The sequence below is a fragment of the Lolium rigidum genome, chromosome 6 (genome assembly GCF_022539505.1).
Source record: "Lolium rigidum isolate FL_2022 chromosome 6, APGP_CSIRO_Lrig_0.1, whole genome shotgun sequence".
In the NCBI taxonomy this organism is placed as follows: domain Eukaryota; kingdom Viridiplantae; phylum Streptophyta; class Magnoliopsida; order Poales; family Poaceae; genus Lolium; species Lolium rigidum.
Window position 1 is genome coordinate 306652860 of NC_061513.1, and position 16477 is coordinate 306669336.

The following is a 16477-nucleotide window of genomic DNA, read 5'->3' on the forward strand; positions in this document are numbered from 1 at the left end:
TTTTATGCACACTTTATATCATATTCGTGCATTTTACGGAACTAACCTATTAACAAGATGCCGAAGTGCCGATTCTTTGTTTTACTGCTGTTTTTGGTTTCGAAATCCTAGTAAAGAAATATTCTCGGAATTGGACGAAATAAAAGCCCGGAGGCCTATTTTCTCACGAAGCTTCCGGAAGAGCGAAGACGAGACGAAGAGGGGCCACGGGGAGCCAAACCCTAGGGCGGCGCGGCCCCCCCTTGGCCGCGCGGCCCCGTGGTGTGGGCCCCCCGTGCCGCCTCTCGACTTGCCCTTCCGCCTACTAAATAGCCTCCGTGACGAAACCCCCGATACCGAGAGCCACGATACGGAAAACATTGCGAGACGCCGTCGCCGCCGATCCCATCTCGGGGATCCTGGAGATCGCCTCCGGCACCTGCCGGAGAGGGGAATCATCTCCCGGAGGACTCTACACCGCCATGGTCGCCTCCGGAGTGATGAGTGAGTAGTCTACCCCTGGACTATGGGTCCATAGCAGTAGCTAGATGGTTGTCTTCTCCCCATTGTGCTATCATTGTCGGATCTTGTGAGCTGCCTATCATGATCAAGATCATCTATATGTAATTCTATATGTTGCGTTTGTTGGGATCCGATGAATAGAGAATACTTGTTATGTTGATTATCAAAGTTATGCTTATGTGTTGTTTATGATCTTGCATGCTCTCCGTTACTAGTAGATGCTGCTGGCCAAGTAGATGCTTTTAACTTCAAGAGGGAGTACTTATGCTCGATAGTGGGTTCATGCCCGCATTGACACCGGGACGATGACGAGAAAGTTCTAAGGTTGTGTTGTGCTTGTTGCCACTAGGGATAAAACATTGATGCTATGTCTAAGGATGTAGTTGTTGATTACATTACGCACCATACTTAATGCAATTGTCTCGTTGCTTGCAACTTAATACTCGGAGGGGTTCGGATGATAACTCTGAAGGTGGACTTTTTAGGCATAGATGCGGTTGGATGGCGGTCTATGTACTTTGTCGTAATGCCCAATTAAATCTCACTATACTCATCATGATATGTATGTGCATGGTCATGCTCTCTTTATTTGTCAATTGCCCAAGCTGTAATTTGTTCACCCAACATGCTTGTTCGTCTTATGGGAGAGACACCTCTAGTGAGCTGTGGACCCCGGTCCAATTCTCTTTCTTGAAATACAATCTACTGCAATACTTGTTTTTACTGTTTTCTCTCGCAAACAATCATCTTCCACACAATACGGTTAATCCTTTGTTACAGCAAGCCGGTGAGATTGACAACCTCATCTGTTTCGTTGGGGCAAAGTAGTTTGGTTGTGTTGTGCGGGTTCCACGTTGGCGCCGGAATCTCCGGTGTTGCGCCGCACTACATCCCGCCGCCATCAACCTTCAACGTGCTTCTTGGCTCCTCCTGGTTCGATAAACCTTGGTTTCTTTCTGAGGGAAAACTTGCTGCTGTGCTCATCATACCTTCCTCTTGGGGTTGCCCAACGAACGTGTGAAATACACGCCATCAATGTCCTGCTGTCCAAGCTGGGCGACTTTTTTTGCTTCTTTGCTCGCTCTAGAGGACTGTCCAAGAGAGCGGTCATAATCAGCTCTCAGCTCAGGTCTCTTCATTCTCGTCTCGGCAAAGTGCTTCACCTGTTCGCGGTCGAATAAACATCTTCTTCGGCGCAAGAAACGCCTTTTGCTCTTCGATCTGCTCATGTGGTAACAACTCCGGAGTCTCGTGCCCTCATTGGAGTTGATGATCTCTTCGGAGCTGTAGGAGGTGCCGCGGACAGCTTCCTCTTTTGCTTAAGTGGAGGCGGCGGAGTCTCCGACGAGGAGGAGGAGGAGGCGGTGGAGTATTTTCACGCGGAGCAGGACCGGTCATGGATAGGGGAATCATCATCGCGCACGGGAGAATCATCACGCGGAGGAGACTGCACAGGTGGCGGAGGAGGCGGAGGTGGCATGCTTGTTGGCTTCTCACCTGGAAACACAATGTTCTTCTTCCGCCATTGCACGGTGGTTCTACGGGCTTCTCCCAGTTCTTTGATTTCCCCATCTTCACCTGCAGGGTGCTCAAGCACCAACCCCTCATAATCTCTCAACACTTCATCCACCATCACAACGAGCAAAGTCGTCTTGGACCGAACGGCAATGGTAAGACCTTGTAGGTAAGAGGATGCCGACCGCCGCCTTGAAGGATAGGTTGAAAACTTTAACATGCAGCTCACAAGGACGGCTCTCAGTGAGATCATCCACGGGGGGGTAGCGAGGAGGCTCGACCACCTGGTCATCATCATCATCGTTATTCACCTGCTGAGAGGAAGACACGCTGCTTTTCCGGTGTGGCTGAGATTGCAGCGGGGCGAGGGCATTGAGCAATGCAGGATCTACAGCCTGCCCCTGAGCCATCTGAGATGTAAGTACTTGGGTTACCATGGTTAATTGGGCTTTCATGGTGCTCATACCCTCCTCTAAGTTAGCCAGGCGGTCTGTTTCCCTTGCCTTCCTCCTCTCATGGCTTTTATCGGGAAATCTCTTCCTTTCCGCAGGAAAGCCATACTTCCACGGAACGGAGCCTTCGTGCCTCGTGTTCGTCCGCCGTGTTCTTTGTTCCCAAGGGCGCGTGTCAGCTCATCGTTCTCTCTTTCGGGCTGGAACAACCCCGCCTCCACGTCCCTATGTGCTCTTTCCAGGGCATCAATGGGAACCTTCGGATGAGCTTTCTTATAGATGCACTTCCTCGTTTCCGGATCCAACGTTCCCCCAATCCCGTAGAACCACTCCTTGCACCGTTCGATCCAACCGTGTGTCCCTAATCTGATCCCTTTACTTGGTCGGTTCCGCCTCAGCCGCTTGCCACTTAGGACGGTTAGCCCTGTATCCACCTGGACCCGTAATTTGGTGATATAGCTTCAACGCAGCATTTGCCTTACTTATTTCCGACCTTCTCTTAAATTCTTCCGACTCCGTGCTGTACTTCACGAATTCTTCCCGAGTGATTTTTTACCTTCTCATTGTCCGGAGTCTTCTTTATCTTGATAAGGCGGCGCAATCTTTTCTTGTGGCTCTTGAATAGTTCGGCCATCTTCTTCTTGCCAAACTCGCGGAGGGCCTCGCTCCATCTTGGCCTTTTCGGCGTCGCCCCCTCTTCGGGTACTATGTTGAAATGTGACATGAGCTTGTCCATAATGCTGTTTTTGGCTACATCATCGATATAAAGACCTTGACCTTCTTCCTCTGCAGAACAGCACTAGTCCCTTCGGCTTGTGCCATTCTCGAACGGTGATCGGGACGTGGTCCCTAACAAGCACTCCGCATTGAGCTATAAATGCCTTTGCACCTTTCTCCGGAGCAATCGGTTTACCATCCTTTTCGATGTGGGTGATGTCGTGCCTAACACCGTCATCCAACTTTTTGGCCGGGCCTCGCTTCCTCGACTTTACAGAAGAAGTGCTCGATCCGGAGGGCTAAAAAAGAAATAATTCATAGTCAGTACAATTTAATTAGTTAATGCATCTAGTCGATCAACAGCGGCTTAATTAGTTTATATACCTCGGTGATAACTACGGTTCGGGAGCCATTATGATGATCTTGTTCCTCACCGGCGCCATTAGGATCTTCTTCCTCAATATTCTCCGCTCCCTCACCGGAGTCATTCAAATAAGTTGCGGTGACATCATCACCGCCATCATCTGGAATAACGTCATCGTCGCGATCATCCAGAGTACCGTTTGCTATGAGGTTCTCCATGAAATTTTCTTGAAATTCATCTCTGTCCATGCTTTCTACAACGACCTGCAAGCTATACATAGGAACCATCATATGATCAAATTAAGGATAATGCAGAAAACTGAAAATGGAGTTACATATGTAGTTCTTAAATAACGATCGATAATATAGTGCTGAAAGCAGATAGTGCGATTACATGCATACATAGATCGGGTTCATGTTTATTTAACCCTAATACATATCAATCACTACTACAACCACTCAACCGCGCAGACCGGGTCCTGAGCCGCGCTGGGTGTACCCCCAAAGCCACGGAACAACAACGGGAGCATAGCTAACATGAGATCCCCGCATAACGCTCCATCCGGTCATATACATGTTGTCTAACGCGTACATGTAACGGCGAACATGCTGGTCCTCCGCTTCAATGCGCTGAGCTACCTCCTCCGGCGGGGCCGGCTCCTCTGAAACGACCAGTGGCCCATAAGACCTCCACCAAAGAATATTCGGGTCGACAACGGGACCCGGATTCCGCACCAAGGTGCGCGACCCGGAAGCTAAGACCTCCCGGTGCCACCCCGGCGGAGCCCGGTCCCGGACCTCCCCATCTGCTCCATCTCCTCTAGAAGAGTCGGACCACGGCGCGGCAGGCTGTCGCGGCATCGTAGCTACGAAAACAAATCATATATATATGTACCGACGTTAACATAAATTAAAAAATAAATTCACTACTTAGTCGGCGCCGGCACTACCGTTTGGGGGGCGCCGGCACTACATACTTTATTTTGGGCCGGGGGCGCGGAGGCAATACATACTTACTAACTAACACTAACACTAACTAACTAATTTTTCACTAACACTAACACTAACACTAACTTTTTTCACTAACACTAACACTAACTTTTTCACTAACACTAACACTAACAAACTAACTAATTTTTTATCTAACACTAACACTAACAAACTAATTTTTTCACTAACAAAAAAACTAACACTAACACTAGCAAACTAACACTAACACTAACACTAACAAACTAACTATATTTTTATCTAACACTAACTTTTTCACTAATACTAACACTAACAAACTAACTAATTTTTTATCTAACACTAACACTAATTTTTTATCTAACACTAACACTAACAAACTAATTAACTAATTTTTTATCTAACACTAAGACTAACAAACTAACTAATGTAATTTTAACAAATGAAAACAAAATAACAAATAAACTAACAAAAAAAACTTGAAAAAAAGAAGGCCCGTGGCCGGCGGGGCTTACCTTGCCGGCGGCTCGGGCGGCGGCCGACGGTCGTCGAGGAGGAGGCGGCGGGCGACGCGCGCGGGCGAGCGAGAGAGGTCGAGCGGCGGGCGGCGGCGGCGGGCGGCGCGAGCGCGCGGTGGACGGCGACGGAGCGGTGGACGGCGACGGCGGGCGCGGTGGCGGTGGCGCGCGGGAGGGCGACGGCGATGGCGCGCGGTGGCGGCGGTGATGGCGCGCGTCGGTTCGGCAGCCTGGCGGCGTCCAATGCTTCGTCTCCGCGGGATTGATCTCCGCGGAGACGAAGTGTTGGCTTTTATACTGGCATACCCTTTGGTCCCAGTTCGTGGCACCAACCGGGACCAAAGGCCCCCCTTTGGACCCGGTTTGTAATACAAACCGGGATTAAAGGTCTTTTTTGCTGCGTTTTCGCTGCGCGCGCAAAAAAGGCCTTTAGTCCCGGTTTGTATTACAAACCGAGTCCAAAACCACTTTTTAAAAAAGTTTCATTCCCGCCTTATTTCAAATAAAAAAAAAGCCACCGCACTGCGACACGTGTCCACCGCCGCCCGCGCCATGCATGTGCGGCCACCGCCACCGCCGTGTACTGGCCACCGCCGCCACCGCCACCGCCGTGTACTGGCCACCGTCACCGCCGTGTACTGGCCACCGTCACCGCCGTGTACTGGCCACCGCCACCGCCGTGTACTGGCCGACAGACGCCACCGTCGGGCCGTCGCCGCCTTCGAGCTCGAGAACCCGAATACAACTTGGACCGAAAACGACCCTCGGTGGGAGGACATTTGGACGGAAACAACCTCCGACGACGAGTAGAGACTAGACTAGTAATTTATCTATTTTATTGTAATTTCAATAAAGTCGTTGTCGGTTCTATTAGTTTAAATTTAGTTTATAAAGTCGATGTCGGTTGGTTTTGTTCAATAAAGTGGTTGACATGAAATTTATTACGATTGAACTGAAATTAAAGTACGAGCTCCTCGGAGAAAAGTTTCCCGCCACATACATGGAATTAAAGTACAGAGCTCAGCTGAAAATTAATTAAGATACATCGCCGGATTCGACTGTTCTAGTCATTCGGTCATACTCGTGCCTAGCCCTATAGTACTCGCCACCGTAGTCGTCGTAGTCGCCGTCATCATCGTCGCCGGCATCGGGGTCGCGGTAGTCGAACCTCGACGGGAGAGCACGCGTGGGCTGGGACCGAGGGTAGCGCGAGCGGGGGCCACGGTAGGCCATGACGCCCTGGAGAGTCCGGCCGCACCACCACGGCCGACGGCCGGCCTCGTTGAAGTTCGAAGGAGGCGGGCCGCCCTCCTCGTGCTCAGCGAGCGCCCTCTCACGCCGATTGATGAAGAAGCTTTCCCAAGTCGGGCTGTAGTCGGGATGCCACTGGGGATTCCTCTGCTGCTCTGGCGTGAGCTCGAAGTAGTAGTGGTTCGTGATGGCCATCTCGCGCGCCACACCTAGAGGGACAGGAGGGACCGGTACCCCTCCGACGCTCAGCAACCGGCCCGGTAGGGACGCGGTAGCCCGGCGGGCGAGGGGTAGTTCGACGCGCAAGCGCCTCCGCCTCCCGGAGGGTTAGAGATACGATGGAAGCCATGTGACCTGGTGATGAGGTTTGCGGATATGAGTCTAGATGTGATATGTAAATGGAGGCCAAGCCAACATATATATAGTGAAAAAATGGCGGGAGGACGGAGGCGGGAAGCGGTGGAAAGCGCGGGAAGAAAAATAGGCGGGAACGCGGTGGCGCCAAAAGCTGTCGGTGGGATAAGGACGTGTGGGTAACCTTTAGTCCCGGCTGGTGGGTACAACCGGGACTAAAGATCCTTTTTGTGTCATCTAACAAAGCTGTCGGTGGGATAAGGACGTGTGGGTAACCTTTAGTCCCGGCTGGTGGGTACAACCGGGACTAAAGATGTCGGCGAGGATAAGAACGCATGGGTGGACGCACTTGCTCGATGAGATAAAGCATGTAGAGCACGACGCCCTGTCGAAGGAACAAGACAAAGTAGAAGAGGTGCCGTGCCTATAAAAGGAGCATCGATACGCCTTGCCAAGCAGATCAACAAGCCAAGCGAGTTTCATTCCCATGGATGAAGGGAAGGGTTGGGAAATCTCCCGTGGCGCAGCTTCTCGAAGATGTCGTTGGTGCACACGCCCTACGACATCTTCGGAAGCTGCTCCTCGGAAATTTTCCCTGCAAGCCCCTAAACAACTACATCTCATCTAACAGTGTTGGGGAAAGGGTTGGGAAATCTCCCGTGGCGCGATTTCTCGAAGATGTCGTTGGTGCACACGCCCTACGGCATCTTCGAAAGCTGCGCCTTAGAATTTTTCCTGCAAGCCCCTGAACGACTACATCTCATCTAACGAGTGTTGGGGAAAGGGTTGGGAAATCTCCCGTGGCGCGGTTTCTCGAAGATGTCGTTGGTGCACACGCCCTACGGCATCTTCGGAAGCTGCGCCTTGGAATTTCTCCTGCAAGCCCACGAACGACTACATCTCATCTAACGGTGTTGGGGAAAGGGTTGGGAAATCTCCCGTGGCGCATCTCCACTTTTCATATCTTACATACGGTTAAATGATTACACAAAAATAAATGGGAAATTGATTGCCATGTTGAGATACTCATTTGTGCCATGGAGCATCTTCATCATTTAATCTTCTTCGGCCTTAACCATGGAGCATCTTCATCATTTAACTTGATGCTTGGATCAATGTTCACTCCGAAGGGTGGAATTTCATCAAACTTATTACAATCTTCGACATGTCTGTCTTGTCCTCCACTCCCACGATGTTTCTTTTTCCGGAAAGAACTATGTGGCGCTTTAGCTCATCGTTTGATGTATTTGTTTCCTTATGTTTCCTTTTTCTTGGTTTGCTAGACATATCCTTCACATAGAAAACCTGGGCCACATCCTTGGCTAGGACGAATGGTTCGTCTCTATACCCAAGATTGTTGAGATCCACTTGTTGTCATTCCATACAACTTGTCTACACGAACCCCGCCTCCTGTTTTGTTGACCCATTTGCACCTAAACAAAGGGACCTTAAAAGAAGGTCCATACTCAAGTTCCCATATATCCTCTATGTAACCATAATATGTGTCATTTGGGCCTTCATTCATTATTGCATCAAAGCGGACACCACTTGTTTTGGTTGGTGCTCTTTTTATCTTGGGCGATCGTGTAAAATGTATTCCCATTTATCTCGTACCCTTGGAAAGTCACTACGGTCGAAGATGGTGTACGGGCCGGCAAGTACGGCTGATCTTCAATATCTTCGTTATTCGGGAGATGTTTGTGCAACCAACCGCCGAAAGTCGACATGTGTTCACGTCTAATCCAATCGTTCGAGCGCCGGGTTACGGGAGCGTAGAAAGTTCTTGTGCTCACCGATATACGGAGCCACCATGGTGGAACTTTGTAGAGCTGTGTAGTGTGCTTGAGTCAAAGAAATCCCGTCCCTACATATCATTGATTTCCTTCCTAGCGTGCCTTTTCCACTTAGTCTCCCTTCATGCCGCGATTCGGGAACACCAATCGGCTTAAGGTCGGGAATAAAGTCAACACGGAATTCAATGACCTCCTCCGTTCCATAGCCCTTGGAGATGCTTCCTTACGGCCTAGCACGGTTATGAACATATTTCTTCAAGACTCCCATGAACCTCTCGAAGGGGAACATATTGTGTAGAAACACGGGACCGAGAATGGAAATCTCATCGACCGGGTGAACGAGGAGATGTGTCATAATATTGAAGAAGGATGGTGGGAACACCAGCTCAAAACTAACGAGACATTGGACCACATCATTACGCAACCTCGGTAGAATTTCTGGATTTATTACCTTCGAGAAATTGCATTGAGGAATCCACATAGCTTCACAATGGGCGATCGAACATTTTCCGGTAGAAGCCCCCTCAATGCAATCGGAAGCAAGCTGTGTCATTATCACGTGACGGTCATGAGACTTCGGGTTACGGAATGTTTTCTTCTCGATATTTATTATTCCCTTTATATTGGAGGAGAAGCCGGACGGGACCTTGATACTGCGTGAACATTCAAAAAATATTTCCTTCTCTGATTTTGTAAGAGCGTAGGCTGGATAAATGACGTCCTTTAACTCTCTCATGCAGCTTTTTGGGGTCTTTCCAACGTTCGTTGGTCCTCCTGTGCTTCGGTGTATCTTTTGTCTTCCGTACACGCCCGAAAGCCTAGCGAGGTTAACGCAAAGATTCTTCGTCACGTGCATCACATCGATTGAAGAGCGGACCTCTAAGACTTTCCAATATTCTAGCTCCCAAAAAATAGATTTCTTCTTCCACATGGGCGCGTGTCCGGCATCGTCATTCGGAACGGACCGTCCGCCGGGACCCTTTCCAAATATTACATCTAGATCCTTGACCATACCAAATATATCAACACCATCACGATGGGGAGGCTTCCTCCGGTGATCAGCCTCACCGTTGTAATGCTTGCCTTTCTTTCTTACGGGATGGGTAGTCCTAAGAAATCGACGATGCCCCGAGTACACGACCTTCGACCTTTTTCCAAATAATCACCTTCGAGCTCATGTAAACGGTGCGTGCATGCATTGTATCCCTTGTTTGACTGTCCTGAAATGTTACCAAGAGCGAGGCCGGTCATTGATGGTTACGAAAAGCATCGCTCTTAGGTCAAATTCCTCCTGCTTGTGCTCGTCCCACACACGTACACCTGCTAGGGACCACGGCTGTAGAAGTTCTTCGACTAATGGCTTCGAGTACACATCAATGTCGTTCCCGGGTTGCTTCGGGCCTTGTATGAGCAACGGCATCATAATGAACTTCCGCTTCATGCACAACCAAGGAGGAAGGTTATATATACAAAGAGTCACGGAGCCGGTGCTATGGTCTGCGGCTCTGCTCTCCAAAAGGATTCATGCCATACGTACTTAGACCAAACCTTAAGTTCCTTGCATCTGTGCAAAGTTTGGGAACTCTCTATCGATTTTTCTCCATTGGGATCCATCGGCGAGTGCCTCAACATCATGTCTTTCTTACGGTCTTCTTTGTGCCATCGCAACAACCTAGCGTGCTCTTTATTTCCGAACAAGCGTTTCAGCCGTGGTATTATAGGAGCATACCACATAACCTTGGCGGGAACCCTCTTCTTGGGGCGCTCGCCCTCAACATCACCGGGGTCATCTCGTCGATCTTATACCGCAATGCGAGTGCACACCGGACATGCATCCAAATTCTCGTACTCACCGCGGTAGAGGATGCGGTCATTAATGCATGCATGTATCTTTTGCACATCTAATCCTAGAGGGCGAGACAATCTTCTTCGCTTCGTACGTGCGGCGGGAAATTCGTTACCCCTCGGAAGCTTCCTCTTAATTATTGTCGGCAACTTTCCAAATCCGAGTCGGTGACACCGTTCTACTGCCTTCCATTGCAACAATTCCAGCGTGCTGCCTAGCTTTTTATGGCCATCTTCGCAAGTTGGGTATAACAATTTGTTGTGATCTTCTATCATCTTGTCGAAGGCCAACCTTTCCTTTTCAGTTTCACATTCTCTCCTTGCATCGACAATGGCCCGACCAAGATCATCATCGGCGAGGCTCATCCGGTGCCTCTTGATCTTCTACTTCATTGTCTTCATTGCCTTCTGCAGTATCATCGTATTCGGGGAAATTGGGATCACCGTCATCATCCTCTTCCTCTTCTTCATTGTCTTCCATCATAACCCCTCCTTCTCCGTGCTTGGTCCAACAATAGTAGCTCGGGCATGAAACCGGATCGCGGAAGGTGGCTGTGAATGAGACTCGAGTGAGCGTAGTTTACGGTATTCTTGCGAGTTCACACATGGACAATACATGAAGCCACCATGTTTGTTTGTCTCCGCCACGGCCATAAAATTATCCGGGCCCGAAGTGAACTCGTCAAACCGTCGGTCAATGTACATCCATTGCCGATTCATACGCATGATATAATTTAGGCTGATCAAAACCATTACGGAACATCACGATGTATATATACACATGCATTTTATCAATTACGGATGAAAAGGATAAAGTTGTTAACCTCGATGAAGAAGAAAAAAACAAGTTAAGTGTGGCTTGATTTGTGTAAACTCAAGTGGCAAATCCTCTTAAGCATTTCATCAAACACCTCTTGTGCATGTGAAGAAGAGAGGAGAGCAATACACCCCTCTTGTGAAGAAAGTGAAAAAATGGCCAAGTGTGGCTCACACTTGGGCAGGGCAAGGTAATATAGCCAGATTGGGGACCTTGTCCCGGTTTGTAACACAAACCGGTTTGTAACTAAAGGTTTCCCACGCCTGACACGGCCTGCCGCACCCTGCCGTGGACCCTTTAGTCCCGGTTTGTAATACAAACCGGGTCCAAAGGCCACTACCGGACAAGCTCCAGCGGGTGGGGTCGTCCTGGGCAGAAACGAACCGGGACCAATGCCACCATTGGACCCGGTTTGGTTCAACACTGGGACATTTGCTTGGGACCAAAGGCCTCTTATCCACTAGTGTGTACATAGAAGCATTGGCTTACTTCACTGGTGGTCAAAGTTTGAAAACTTTGACTAAAGACATAGTCCTAAGCCATCACTTTCTGGTGAACTACTTGGAGAAATTATTAAGAAATTAGGTGTGAAACATAACTCGCTAGCTATGTTGGATACGTTGGATGGGAGTAGGATAGTTATGCCCAACCCATTTGGGATGAAAACCCCGATTACAATATATAATTTGTCTCCTTAAAGACGGTTTATGTAGTCCTTCTGCAGCAAATATTGCATCCACCCATAGGGAGGTTTTAAAGAGAAGGCCATATGGCCTAGCTTTATATATAAAGCGGCATACCGAAACAGAAGCAACATCGACAAGAAAGTAGTAATAATAAAATAACAGTTTTGGTGTTTTTTGGTGTATAGTGTGCAATAAAAATAAAGTGCAGAACGTAAATAGCAAATAAGTAAATGCTCTCTATGAGAGAAAAGCCCAATCCTCTATGCATCAAGACGACAAGCTCAAGTGTATGTGGTTATATGAGACTAAAGTTTTCGATGGTGGCATGAATTTACTAGCATCTGAGTTCTAAAAAACATGGTAAATGTTTGGTCAAGCTTTATTCAATTAGGGACAAAGCCTTAGCAAGATGCAGCCATAGATAAGTGCAATCACACCCCTTATGATGGGTCCAAGAGCTATTTTCATGTGCAAGTATAGGAATCATTAAGATACGAATGTCCCACCATAGCAATGAGATCATTGGTCCCCGACGTAAACCCCTCTAATGCAACACATAGTATTAGAAAACGGTTTTTATCATCTCGTCCCTTCCAACACTAATGCATTACAATAAAGTGTTGCCCTATGAGCCCATGTAGGTGAAGTATTATGTATTCGACGTTCACATAAAACCATCATAGAACAACATAAAAGATAGAAAACTAGATAAAATACTCATTGCACATCATATAGAATCATATCCAGATCATCATATGCCCTCAAAAACCTAAAGAACTACTCACAAGTGTCAAACATGCACTACTAGGAAACTGCTAATCAGTGGCGCACCACTATTGACCATCAGTGGTGCGCCACTACTATCACACCATTGCTAACAATTAGCAACGGTGCACTAGTGGTGCGCCATTGGTAGTCCAGGTACATTGCTAGCCATACGGGTGCGCCATTGTTAGCCATAGGAGTGCGCCATTGCTAGCCCAGAGGGATGCGCCATTGCTAGTTCCGAGAGGTGCTCCATTGGTACTTAGAATGGTGCGCCACTGCCAGCCTTTAGGAGTGCACCACAGTGGTACACCACTGCTATATTTTGGGGTGCACCACTAGTGCGCTACGGCAGAGAAGGGGCCGGTCCCCTACAGTTGACGCGTGGACACCTTTAGTGGCCCCACAAAGTGCTCCAAGTGGAAGAGCTATTTGGGCGCGTCTCAGCTAACGTGGTAACAAGCGGATTGAGTAGGAATGTAGTGCACAATGAACAGTTCCATTTTTTTTACTTTTCAAAGATCTCTGAATTTAATCATAGTTTAATTACCTGCCATTAATTATATATACTATATATAAAAGCTACAAAGTTTTTGCTGCGCTCTCACCGTCCCTAGGTACTGTTCATGGCGCACATGAACAATGCCATGAACAGTACCACCTTTTTACCTTTTAAAATTTACTAAATTTAAACGTAATTTAATTAGCTGATGGTAATATTCACTAGATCATAATTCTTCGGTGTTAATTTGAATTTGTCGTGTTAAATATTTTTAAGTGGTTTTTTTGCGAAGTGATAACTAGCAATATTTTCTCGAATCTTATTTCTCGGTACAAATGTTGAACGTCAACCAAAATCTGCTGAATTTTTACACGAATCTTCAACCTCAACCATTGTTTCAGACATTAATTATCTATCAGTAATTTGTCCCTGGTGCATAAATTTTCAGCGATGATTCCAAAATCCAACATTCGCCTCCTCTTTTACCTGGAGAAAATAATGTTATGTTTTTCCATGGTACCACCAACAAAATATACTTAATCCACCGCTTGTTGCCTTGTTTCAGCTACTAAGAATAATATAACCTTCTTCTATAGTACCTTTAGAAAGATTTACTTATTCCATCACCCGTATCCTCTTTCAGCCAAAGGAAATACTAAGATTTTTTGTAGCAAAACTCTATAAATAATATACTCCGCCATTCGTTGCTTCTTTTAGTCGACAAAAATACAACCACATTCTTTCTGGTGTTTCTAAAATAAAATAAAAACTTACTCCATCGTACATCACATCTTTCAACCGGTACGTTTTTTCTCTCGGTTCGAGCACTGCAACTACTATTTAGTGCTACTAGCTTATTACCCTCTCTTTTTTCATTGTCCTACGATTTTTTTTTTCAACAATACCTTATTTCTCATCATCTCACGATTAGCGGTTCCCTATTTTCTAATTTATTCCCTTTGACCACCGAAAATACAACTTCTAATAGCAAAGGCTATTTTTTAGATATTTCAAACAAGTGATTTTACACTTTTATTCTTCCCATCTTTCCCGATAGAGCAGTTTGGTCCATCTATTTGTGTTTCTTCTCTTCGCAATTGAGATCCCTATTAAGGAAGAATATCTCGCTTGTGCTTTATTTGCCAGAAAATCGCTCCGAAAGATTTTGGAAAAAAGTTCTAAACATGCTATGGTACCACTTTTACTTTCCTGATTAGTAATTCCACAACAACACTTCTTCAGTACTTGAGTTAACCCATGTATTGTAGTACTTGTGAAATACTATAAGAAACAGTATAACAACCAAGGGGGCGGCGTGCCGTTGTGGCAAACTTCCATGTTTTGTTAAATATATACCTCGTATTAGGTTTCCTAAATTAAAGTTCTAGAAATATCAAGGCAAATACATTATGGATATTGAAGAATTTATTTCATGGTGGCAATTTCGTAGAAGTTCATTCTGCCATTGTCCACAGTGGCACGACCAAAGCGAGTACTCAATACTAAAGATAGTGCTTTATTTATCAATGCAACGTGCGTAATAGCACCCTTATATTAATCGGAACATAATTAAGCACCCCTAACTTGGTGCAAATCAGATTCGGCTGAAATGATAAACGTTCCAACACTCTTGCAGTATACTAATAATACAATAATTGATAGGGGTGTTCGTCACAACGGCGGCCGGCGGCACAGTGTTAAGGTTGCCCCTGGATGGCCGTCGGTGATTGAGGATCCACTGGAACTCGGTCCCCATACCTGCGGTGGTACCCGTGTCCGTGTGGCGCCGGCGGGTACCACGGCGTTGCAGGGCCATTTCCCGTATGGTCCCCGTCCATATGAACTGCATGCATGCACATGACATGGTAAATAGAGTACCAAAGAGACTTGCATGAAGCTGGGCCTAGCTAGAACTTATTGTCTATGTAGTAATCTTTTTACATGTACTACAATATACTCCATTAACTATTCCCGTACCTTGGAGGGCATAGCATGGCAGGGTGCAACATATGAGAGCCAGGATCGTCACTGTGCATGCGAGAGAGGAAGATCGGTTCATGATCTCCACTTCCTTAATTAACTGATATCGTACGTGGGACGAACTGTGTAAGGTGTGCCAGGCTTGAGCAGGTAATTTGGGTTGCCTTGGAAATAACCTCAGCAGTCTATGTATAGGCGAAGACAGTGTACTAGGCGAAGAACGTCTTGCCGGTCGATTCGCAAGTCTCGACGACTCCAACGGTAAAAGTCGTCACACATCACAGTACATGATGTTACACGCACTCATGGTTTCACACGGTAAAAAAGGTTTTCTTTCAACTCCCACTGGTAGAAAAATGGCCTTTAGTCGCGGTTCGCAACTGCCATTAGTCGCGGTTGCGCAACCGCGACCAATTAAGCGCGACTAAAGGCCCCCCCCTTTAGTCGCGGTTGCTTACGAACCGCGACTAAAGGCCCGTCCACGTGGGCGGCTAGCGCCAACCGCGACTAAAGGCTATTTCGTTAAATTTTTTTAATTCATTTGGATTTCTAATTTTTTTTCACTCCGTTTTTTTTTTCTATTTTTTTCAGAATTTCTATTATTTCAGTTATTTGCATAGCTTAGTCTCTATCTCTAACTACACTTATCTCTAGTCAAATTACTTACTCGTGGTCAAACGTCCCGCTCGGTCACCCATCCTCCCACTACTCCACCTCTAGCACGCTTAACTTCCGAGTTCCATTTCGTCCCGCATCCAAGTGCTACGCGCACATGTATGTGATACTAGTATCATATCAATCCTATTAACATGTTGGTCGATGTCACATTTTTTTATTGTTTGAATTTCAAATAACTTTTGTCATAAACAAAAATAATGATGTAATAATAATCGTGAATAAATAAATAAATATTAACTTTTCAATTTTTATTGTTTTTATTTTTTTTTTAATTTTTAAATATTTTTTTTTGCCAAAACCTAAAAGTTTGAAAATCTAAAATTTGGGTAAAAGTAATAGTAATTTTTATGCTGGATGCAATTATTAATTTTATTTTTTTGAAAAATTTTAAAAATATAAAATCCATAATTTATAGCAAAAACTAAAATCTTCCTGCTTTCGTATTTTCATTTGGAATTTTGAGAATCTAAAAATTGGCTAACCGGGTAAACCCAGGTGAATTCGGATGTAACTTTTTCCCAGGATTTTTCTGATATATTATACGTTTTTTCCGACGTCGTATGCAAAAGTTATTGCGATTTTACCATTTTTTAAACTTTTTTTGCAAAAAAAGTGAAAATTCAAATTTCTTCATTTCTCCGAATAGTAGGTTGCATAACATACAAGAATCTGAAAACAAATTTTTTTTTGAATTTTCTATCATTTTCTTTTGTATTTTACAAACCAAAAAAAGGCGACCCACGGTGCCGGAAAATTCTCGTAAGTTGTTCTAAA

The 16477-nt window shown here is 46.2% G+C and overlaps 1 long non-coding RNA gene across 1 annotated transcript; it reads right to left on the reverse strand.

Annotated features, from left to right (window-relative positions):
- Positions 1 to 14541: 14541 nt before the first annotated feature.
- Positions 14542 to 15171, reverse strand: LOC124659561. Its single transcript, XR_006989622.1, has 2 exons — positions 15023 to 15171; positions 14542 to 14888 (listed from the first exon to the last, which is right to left on the reverse strand). It is a non-coding gene; the product is annotated as an uncharacterized LOC124659561 (long non-coding RNA).
- Positions 15172 to 16477: the final 1306 nt, after the last annotated feature.